Below are 10,658 nucleotides of genomic sequence, written 5' to 3'. Positions count from 1 at the left end.
AGTAATACAAGGTAGGAGACTATTTCTTTATCCTATGTTACTTCTTCTTACTCTTCCCTTACCTCACTCCTTGCTAGCTCTCTGCACCTTTGAAGGTGTTTGAGGCCTTGGGATTGAGACTGGGGATACGTTGTCAGGAGTTTTTTTGAGCAAGGGATTGCGCATATGTACATACACATGCATGGTGCATCAAATAAAGGATTACCCAATTTCCATAGCCAAGTGGTTACGTGGGGCCCACGTGTGTACAGGTAGGACAGGGTGTACATAGTGCTGCGATTTTTACTATTATCAGTACCACTGTGTTTTTTCTACAATAAGGAGGAGTTGGTAGCGCGTAAAACTTCTCGAGGAATCTATCCGCGGGCCGACGACATGAGGTAAGCAGGTGCGTCAAATGGCATCGAGTGGCGTCAGGAGGTCGAACGGGGTCAATACTTGCACGCGGAGAAGTACGGACACAACGTGGGTGTTTCCTTGTGATAAATATGCAGAAAGGTCATCATGAGGACCACTTTTTGAGAAAACTTCACGTGGTGGCGAGACACATTATTAGAAAAAATCGAGTGCCAGGTGTGCATACGGATGCAGCAGGGTGACAACTATGCACTGCGAGGTCAGTTTTTGGCCTGTTCGGGGTCCGTTTGAGGTCATCTAAAAGGCCAAGGGTGCCCAACTAAAAAATCTAAGTGTGGGAACTGAAAAAATAGAGAGAAGAACAGAAAAAACATGGAGAAGAGAGGAGGAACAGCCGCAGGTGTGTTTTTGCTCATTTTGGAGCTTGTTTTGGCCGTAAACTACTCATCCGAGGTCGGATTTGAGCACTTTGACATTGTAGACTGGGGTTTTGGGCCGTTCCGGACACGATGGCGCTGTCCATTTTGCCAAATTCCTCACTCTTTTCCTGCTGTTTTTCTGTGTAAGTTTCTCCTATGAGCGAAGTTTCTGCTCTAGTTTGTGATTGTATCTGGCTTATTTTACCCATATTGTGTGATCTGTTTTCCCCTTGGTGTTGGCCCAAGCTCATTTGTATCTAATTATCAGAAGTTCCCCTCTTTTGAGATGAGTTTTTTGGGTGTGTGTGTGTGTGTGTGTGTGTGTGTGTCTGTCTGGAGTGGGCAAGTGGATAGTCTCTCTCCTCTCACTCCATAGGTGTGTTCCCTGTCTCAGCCAGGTGTGTTGTGTAAGCCGAGCGGTGCCCCATAGTGTGTGTGTGTGTATCTTCCCAAGAGTGTGTGTCGGATCGTTATAGAGGCGTTCTGTGTGTTTCCATCCCGCTCACATTCTTTTGGCGCCCCCATGGAGGATCTTCTTCGAGTACCTTCTGCTTCGAGCTTCAAGCTTCAAGATTCGGGATTATAGGTTGAAGATTACAGGTTACAGGTTACAGGTTATAGGTTACAGGTTACAGGTTACAGGGACAGGTGATTCACACACGTACAGGTAGCTGGAGTACAGGGATATACTAGTAGTGGTGTCACTTGCAGTTGTTGTGGGTATGCATCACTTGGCGCCTGTTTGAGCGCATTGTCTGTTGGATTGTACGTTACTTGTGGAAACTGCCATTGTATGCATTTGTGGAGCCATATTTGGTTTTATTTGGCACTCCTAGCCATTTTTGAGACTTGGTCTGGAAGATAGTCATTTCTGAGACTTGACTATACGCGATTTGCATTAGCCTTTGTCTGAGGGTCGATAGCGTGAGGTTTTATTGAGCTGGGGGATTCTCAAATGTGGATATCCTTTCGGTGATACAGGTAGCTGGAACACCGTTTTTGTGACCTCGCCATAGGCTATGTACTAGTGAGTCCTATTTGATGCTCGGGTTCTATTGTTGACAGTTTATGCATACAGATACAATCTATATTTTGGGTTCTCATTGCTCTACTTCTAGGGAAACTCTGTCAAAATTTTTCCAAGTTATGATGGCTGGTCTTTTGGTCTTTTGAGCCATTTTATGCTGTTATGCTGCTGAAATTTTGGAAAAATCAGAGGATAAGTCAGGTGTGCCTTCTTGGGAGCTGCATGGTTGGCTTTAATGGATGATCAAAATGGCCCTCAAGTCACTCCATTTCATTTAACTCAAAGAATCCAGATAAATGTTCATGTGTCCAGGAAGATTTTTTTCTAGCAGCGCATAGTCTTTATGTTCGGGCCAAGAAGATTAAGGGAGATACTCGAATGTCCTTTGCCTGTTGTAATTCCGATGATCAACTATGAAAACTCATTTGATGTGCATGTGTTTGTCCTTATCTAAAGTTGAGCTCCATTGAAGATTCTGGGAATTGAGTCAGTAAAAGTTTTGGGTTCTTGCACGTGTCTTCAAAGGGGTTCTCAAAGCATCATAACTTGGGTAGCCATGGCTTTCTCTTATCCGGAGTTTCATGGAAGAAGTGATGAAGATGTGGAAGACTTTCTGGAAAAGATGGAGGTTGCCTGCATTAGAAACCAGATTCATGACGTTGTGCAGATGTTACGTCTTCTCCAAATCTGTTTGAAGAGTGATGCACGAGTTTGGTCCAAGGCATTTGAAGAGGAGTTGCGTATGGCTGATCCCCCCGTAAGGTTGATTTGGGACAATCTACGGCATGGGTTGGAGGTGGAGTTTGTGAAGATAGAAGATCCTGACAAAGTGTGGCAAGAAGTACAAGCTTTGGTGCAAAAGAAAGGTGAGCCAGTAGATGCGTACATACGTAAGTTCTCATTGGCATGGGAGAGGATGTGCAAGGCCTTAGCACCACAGGTACCCCCACCTGACATGATGAAGAAGGACAGGTTCTTGGCTGGTCTTTGGGAGAATATACGTTGGAGAGTGGAGCTAAAGAAGCCTAGGACATATGAAGATGCACTAGAGGTAGCAAGGAACAAAGAGTGGAAGCTGAGGAAAATGAGCTAGTTAGGGGTGGAGTCTTTGCCCATGAGGTCTGAATTTCAGCCTATGGACTCTTTACAAGGTCGCATGTGAGGGGTTCATCATGAACCAGTGGTTCCTGCTACTACTCAGGTTATGCCAGCAGTGGTCACTACATCGGTGCAAGATGATGGGCTAAGGCAAGACATGAGGCAAGTGGTAGATTTGATGAAGAATCTTAGCCTAAACATGCTAGGTCAAGTGGGAAATAATCGAGGTCGAGGGAGGTATGCAAATCAGACAGGAGATGAAGAAAGACCTAGGAATGGTGTTGGACAAAGCAATGGTAGGTTTTGGAGGCGGACGCCCACATGTTACAATTGTGGAGAGTTGGGTCACATCAGCCCGCAATGTGATAAGCCACCAAGGATGGGGGGAGACATGTATCCATTGCCAAGACAGGTGATAACTAGGTCAAATGACTATGGCATCGAAATTAAGGGAGACGAAGGAACCAGTGGACTGACCAGGAGGAAAAGGGAAAGACAAAAGTGCTAAGTGTAGTCACCTTGGAGAAGGCATCAAAGCTAGAGGATACATTAGTGATGCCTATTGGGAAGAGGACCACAGAGGAAAAGGAAGGAAGAAGTGCCCCAGGTCCTGGAAAGAAGAAAGGAAACAGCCATGAAGGCGAGGATGTCAAGGCCAAGAGAAAAAGGAGAGCTCGTCGAAAGTTTCATGTTTCAGATTTTCCAATAGGGGATGGGCAATTAAGCTATGACTTGAAGGAGGATCTACGAGCAGGAAGGCAGATGTTACTTTTGGGAAGCTTATAGAGATGGTGCCTAAGCTAAAGCGACAGTGGAAGAGGATGGTTAACCCAATGGAGAAAGAGCCAGAGAGAGGTTCAGTAAAGGTGTTGGCAATGGATGAGCTACCAGACATTTGTCCAATAGTAGATGTGTGGCATAAAACGAAAAATTTGGGACAAGGTTATGTGGATGGCGGAGCCCAAATACGCGTCATAACACACTCATGCATTGAGAAGATGGGTCTCACAGTGGCTGGGGTGTCAGTTTTTTGGATCAGATTGGCAAACCATCAAAAAGTAAAATGCTTGGGTGTTGTAAAGAGCTTAGAAGTGGAGGCATATGATGCAAAGGCAGTGGTTGATTTTCATGTGATGCCAGCCGGGTTGGGAGCATATCCTATTATACTGGGCAGACCATGGTTACGTGCAGTGGGAGCTGTTCAAGATTGGCGACATGGTACGATTAGCCTCTATGGAAAGACAGGTACCAAGAAGCTTTATAATATGGACACAAAGAAACGATTAGAGGAGCTTTATGAAGATGAGGATGAGTCTAGTGATGAAGACTCTTCCACGGTGACAAATGAGGACAGTGATAGCACTACCAGCAGTGATGAGGATGCTGATGTTGCATTTCTTTTGATGGACAAAGAAATCCAAGAGTTTGGTTTAGTTGCATTTGCGAATGAGGTTGAAGATGAAAGTGAAGGGCCTTATGAAGTGATTGAAGGGCTGATTCAAACCAAGGTTGAGTTGTCAAAGAAGCAGGAATTGATGACACAAATGATCAGTGGAGACCTCTCAGCTATGGAGAAGGATATATATTTGCACATGCTGGCTAGTTTTCCTAATGGGTTCATTACTTCATATGAAGACATCAGAGGGTTCAAGGGCGAAGAGATGCATATAGAGCTGAAAGAAGGTGCTAAGCCAGTGCGGCAAAGGCTAAGAAGGATGGGTCAAGAGCAAATGGAAGCCTTGCGAGAAGAGGTGGACAAGTTGTTGAAGGCAGGGTTCATAGTCCCTGTGGAGACCACAGAATGGGTGAGTCCAAATGTAGTCAGTCCAAAGAAGGATGGGAAGTGGAGAATTTGTGTAGATTTTAAACCCTTAAACGCATCCACTAAGAAGAACCCATATCCTCTTCCATTCATCGATCAGATCTTGGATTCAGTGGCAGGTTATGAGAGGTACAATGTGTGTGATGGTTTTTCAGGCTTTTTTCAATTGAAGATTGCTCTTAAAGACCGCACAAATACCACTTTTATTACGCCATGGGGCTGCTATTGCTACACAGTATTGCCATTTGGGTTGTCAATGGACCTTCCTTCTATCAAGAGAGAGCAAATTGGGTGTTGGAACCATTCATTGGTAGTTGTGTTCAAGCTTTTATGGATGACTTCTGTGTTTATAGCAATAGGGATGAACACCATGAGAAGTTGCAAATGGTATTGGCTCGACATGATGAATGTGGAGGACAACTAAATCCAAAGAAATGTCATCTAGCACAGCCAAGGGTGAAGTTATTGGGCCATATGGTGTCAGAAAATGGCATTGAGGCTGATCCAGACAAGGTTAAGTTTATTATTCTTCTTCCATCACCTACGAGTACGAAGCAATTGGCAACCTTTATACACAAAGTGAAGTACATGGCAAGGTTTATTCCATTGTCTTCTCAGATTCTTTATCCATTACAACAAGTGGCAAAGCATGATCCATTGCAATGGGATGACAAGTGTGAAGAAGTGTTTCAAGAGGTGAAAGAGGTGTTAGGGGGTTGTCAGCCATGCAGGCTCCTGATTGGGAGAAAGTTTTTTATGTAAATCCCTCAGTAGGGGATGATGCCATTGGAGCCATGCTCTTGAAAAAGGGAAGGGCAGCCATTATATGAGGCCAGTGTATTGTGCAAGCCGAGTGAAGTTGGTAGCGGAGAGAAAGTTCTCGGAAGTAGAGCTAGTGATGGCTAGTGTAATATTTGCTTGTCGATGATTTCGTCATTACTTGCTACCACGACCTTTTGTTTTCTTGACGAGTTATGCCTTTTTGCCACAGTTAATTAATGGTACTAACATGTCAAATGTGGTGAAGAAATGGGTAATTGAGCTGCAAGAGTTTGAGTTCTCTTTTCTAGTGGAAGATAGTACAAGGGCTACCCAGCTGATTTGTTGACCTACAAGGAGAATCCCCTTATTGTTAAGGAAGAGGTGGTGAGAAAGGTAGTTGAAGAAGTGCCACAGATCAGCAATGCACATGTGTTGTTCTTTGATGGTTCATACAGAAAGAGCCATGATGCAGCTTCAGGGGGTATAGCACTTTATGATCCAGAGGGGAAGCTAGTATGCAAGAGAGGGTTCAAATTGGATGCTCATAGTAACAATGAGGCTGAATATGCTACTCTGGAAGCCGGATTACACATTTGTTTGAAGCATGGGGTTCGAAGGTTGAGCATAAAAGGTGATGCCTTGTTAGTGGTGAAGCAAGTGCTGGGTGTGTGGAAGAGCAAGAACACCTCATTGAAGGAAATGTGCTTCAGAATTAAAGGCCTCTTAAAAAAGTTCGAAGCATGGATCATCAGACACATTGAACGTGCTCTAAATGGAGAGGCACATGAAGCAGCTCAAGGCATGATTGGGGAGCTATTTGTGTTGAGGACCACTTTACCTCTTTATCATGGCCGGGAAAGTTTGGCTCAAGAAGAGGAGTTTTTGCTAACAGGAATCATTCCAAAGGAGATTCAGAAGTCTAAGAAGTATGGCTTTGTGCGTAGAGCATACAGGTACAAATTGATTGGTGATGTCTTATACGTGAAAGGGGCTGATCTCGTGTTGAGACATGTACCTTGGCGGGAGGAGCTTTACAAAGTGTTTGAAGAGAATCATGAAGGCGCATGTGGTGGCCATTTTGCTCTAAAGATCACCTTGCATAAGATTTTGCAAGAGGGGTATGTATGGCCTAGTTTGCAGAAGGATGTTCACCATTGGTGTAGGTCTTGCAATAGGTGTCAAGCATTTGGGAAGAGAGTATTGAAGCCAGAGCTACAGAAAACCATTATGGCGTTTGATGTGTTTGAAAAGTGGGGGATTGATGCAGTAGGCCCGTTACCTATCACAAGCAGGGGCAAAAGCTATATTTTGACGGCAGTGGACTATCTCTCTAGATGGACAGAGGCTATAGCAGTAAAACAGATCACTGCAAAGGATGTGGAAAAATTTGTGTATGATGAAATATGTTGCAAGTTTGGGGTGCCATTAGAGCTACTTTCAGATAAGGGGCCAGGATTTAGAGCTAAACTGCTAGACTTCTTATGCGCAAAGATGAAGATTAGGCACCAGCATACCACTCCTTATTACCCACAGTGTAATGGCTTAAATGAAAGATTCAATGGTGAGTTGGTACAGATTCTTTCGAAAGTGATAGAGCACCAAGGAAAGAATTGGGATTTGGAATTGCCTAGTGCATTATGGGCTTACCGTACTTCGGTGAAGACAGGTACAGGGTTTACTCCATTTCATTTGGTGTATGGAAAAGAAGCACTATTTCCTGTGGAGGTAGAGTTGCCTGCGTCAAGATGTTAGAGAAGTTGCTTGGGCCGCCTAGTGATGCATTCAAAGAGAGGATCTTGCAGTTACAAGAGGTCCAGCTGGATAGGATGAGCGCATTGGAGCATTATGGGCAGATGCAGGATAAGACTTTGGCAAAGATAAATGAAAAGGTCAAAAGTAAGGGTATCAAGAAACATGACTTGGTTTTGCGCTACAACAGTAAGCTGGACAACACCTTCCAAAAGAAGTTTCAAATTAAGTGGGAAGGCCCTTTCAAGGTAGTGGAGTGTTTTCCAAATGGCACATATCAGCTGGCTAACCTGGATGGTGTTCTACATAAGTCAAGAGTAAATGGATTGTGTCTTAAATTGTATCATGCTAGATTGATGATGGTGGAGCAGGATGAGCTGTCTGTGGAGCAAGTGATGTCTGTGAGGGATGAGGAGACCTGTGATGCAGCGAGTCTCATATCTCTCTTTGCTGCTGCTGATCATGAATGATCTAGCAGGCTAGGGGATGGGCAAATTATGTCAGGAGTTTTTTGGAGCAAGGGATTGCGCATATGTACATATACATGCATGGTGCATCAAATAAATAATTGCCCATTTTTTAGAGCCAGGTGGTTACGTGGGGCCCACATGTGTACAGGTAGGACAGGGTGTACATAGTGCATCGATTTTCACTATTACCAGTATCACTGTGTTTTTTCTACAATAAGGAGGAGTTGGTAGCGCGTAAAACTTCTCGAGGAAGCTATCCGCGGGCCGACGACATGAGGTAAGCAGGTGCGTCAGATGGCATCTAGTGGCGTCAGGAGGGCGAACGGGGTCAATATTTGCACGCGGATGAGGAGACCTGTGATGCGGCGAGTCTCATATCTCTCTTTGCTGCTGCTGATCATGAATGATCTAGCAGGCTAGGGGATGGGCAAATTATGTCAGGAGTTTTTTTAGCAAGGGATTGTGCATATGTAAATACACATGCATGGTGCATCGAATAAAGGATTATCCAATTTCCATAGCCAAGTGGTTACGTGGGCCCATGTGTGTACAGGTAGGACAGGGTGTACATAGTGCAGCGATTTTCACTATTATCAGTACCAGTGTGTTTTTTCTACAATGAGGAGGAGTTGGTAGCACGTAAAACTTCTCGAGGAAGCTATCCGCGGGCCGACGACATGAGGTAAGCAGGTGCATGAGATGGCATCGATCGAGTGGTGTCAGGAGGTCGAACGGGGTCAATACTTGCCGCGGAGAAGTACGGACACAACGTGGGTGTTTCCTTGTGATAAATATGCAGAAAGGTCATCATGAGGACCACTTTTTGGGGAAACTTCACGTGGTGGCGAGACACATTATTAGAAAAAATCGAGTGCCAGGTGTGCCAGGTGTGCGTACGGATGCAAGCAGGGTGACAACTATGCATTGCAAGGTCAGTTTTTGCCCTGTTCGGGGTCCGTTTGAGGTCATCTAAAAGGCCAAGGGTGCCCAACTAAAAAATCTAAGTGTGGGAACTGAAAAAATAGAGAGAAGAACAGAAAAAACATGGAGAGAGAGAGGAGGAACAGCCGCAGGTGTGTTTTTGCTCATTTTGGAGCTTGTTTTGGCCGTAAACTACTCATCCGAGGTCGGATTTGAGCACTTTGACATTGTAGACTGGGGTTTTGGGCCGTTCCAGACACGATGGCGCTGTCCATTTTGCCAAATTCCTCACTCTTTTCCTGCTGTTTTTCTGTGTAAGTTTCTCCTATGAGCGAAGTTTCTGCTCTAGTTTGTGATTGTATCTGGCTTATTTTACCCATATTGTGTGATCTGTTTTCCCCTTGGTGTTGGCCCAAGCTCATTTGTATCTAATTATCAAAAGTTCCCCTCTTTTGAACTGAGTTTTTTGGGTGTGTGTGTGTGTGTGTGTGTGTGTGTGTGTGTGTGTGTGTGGAGTGGGCAAGTGGATAGTCTCTCTCCTCTCACTCCATAGGTGTGTTCCCTGTCTCGGCCAGGTGTGTTGTGTAAGCCAAGTGGTGCCCATAGTGTGTGTGTGTGTGTGTGTGTGTGTATCTTCCCAAGAGTGTGTGTCGGGTCATTATAGAGGCGTTCTGTGTGTTTCCATCCCGCTCACAACGTTAACACTAGTTTGGTACCAAAAAGGACACTACAGTATCCTTTTTGGGTGTTTTGCAAAGAATTCTGGCAACTTTGTCATGGATCATTTGACCAACTCCTTTTTAAGGGGTTCTACATACAAGATGAGAGTATTATTAGACAAACCAAAAAATCTAAATGACCTTTACATAAAACCTCTCAAGTATCACATGGTATAAAACATTGATCTGTATTTTAAGCATACATAATTTTCTTTCAAAAAAAATCATTTGAATGAATTATAAATTTGTAATACCTCTTTGCAAGTTAGGGAATGATAGATGGTCAACTATCACTTCAAGAAAAATCATTTTCATGTATGAAAAATTTTGTTTTATGGTGACACTTATCAAAACAGCAAATCCAAAAAGGAATATGGCTCTTCAGTTGACATTGATACATATGGTATACATGTCACAATGGAGAACAAGTTGAGAATCTTAGCTTATGACTAAGAAAAAAATTCAACCTCTGAACTCAATGTCAAAGACACAAGTGAAATACAATCAAGACATAAATTGGTAGCAACATAGTCTCAAGAACCAGCTCATATTTCACTGGATAGCATTGCACAACTTGCTTTGCAGTTACACCCATGCGATCATACCCCACCATGACATGGTATTTGGCACAGTAAGGATCTATGCAAAGGTATTTCTTACATTTAGTGCAACCATAAAGTTTCCTTGATGGCTTTGACCTAACCACTTGTTTTCCTTCACACATAGCCCTTTTCCGTTTATTGGCACATACAAAGCAAATCTTTCTTGCCTTTGCACTCAACTTCATCAACTATGTCCTTCCATCGGACCACTTGTTTACAAAATTGCCTTACATGTGAGAATCCCTGCAAAGTGGTTATCAACAAGTTGTTCTTGCAAACGAATCATAAATTAAAACCGACATGCCCTAAAACAATGCGTGCCACCACTTCCAACCATGTATAGTAGCCTCTAAACTGTACCCAGATCCCAAGACCATACTATCAAATACATCACAACCTGCTTTGTTCTTGTTATATACTGGATGGCTATGTTTGGACAAGTAAGTGCAACTCTTATGACCACTTCCTATCTACCTCAATACTTCACCATTTGCATACCATAGTCATTGGAAGCAAAAAATTTGTCTTTTCGTCCATCCAACTACATGCAAGAAGATGTTGGGGTCAGTCCAACTTGGGCGATGTCCATGTGTGAATCTTATTGTAAATCCTTTATTAGGCTCAAGAAAACCAAGCAAATCAAGATGACCAAGCTAGCGGTGCTCAATATGTAACAACTGCAAATCCAAAAGTTCTCCATGTTAGTCATGTA

Source organism: Adiantum capillus-veneris, chromosome 10 (assembly GCF_014529385.1).
Source record: "Adiantum capillus-veneris isolate H3 chromosome 10, ASM1452938v2, whole genome shotgun sequence".
Lineage (NCBI taxonomy): Eukaryota > Viridiplantae > Streptophyta > Polypodiopsida > Polypodiales > Pteridaceae > Adiantum > Adiantum capillus-veneris.
The sequence above is the reverse complement of the archived record's forward strand: the minus strand, read 5'-3'. Positions refer to the sequence as shown.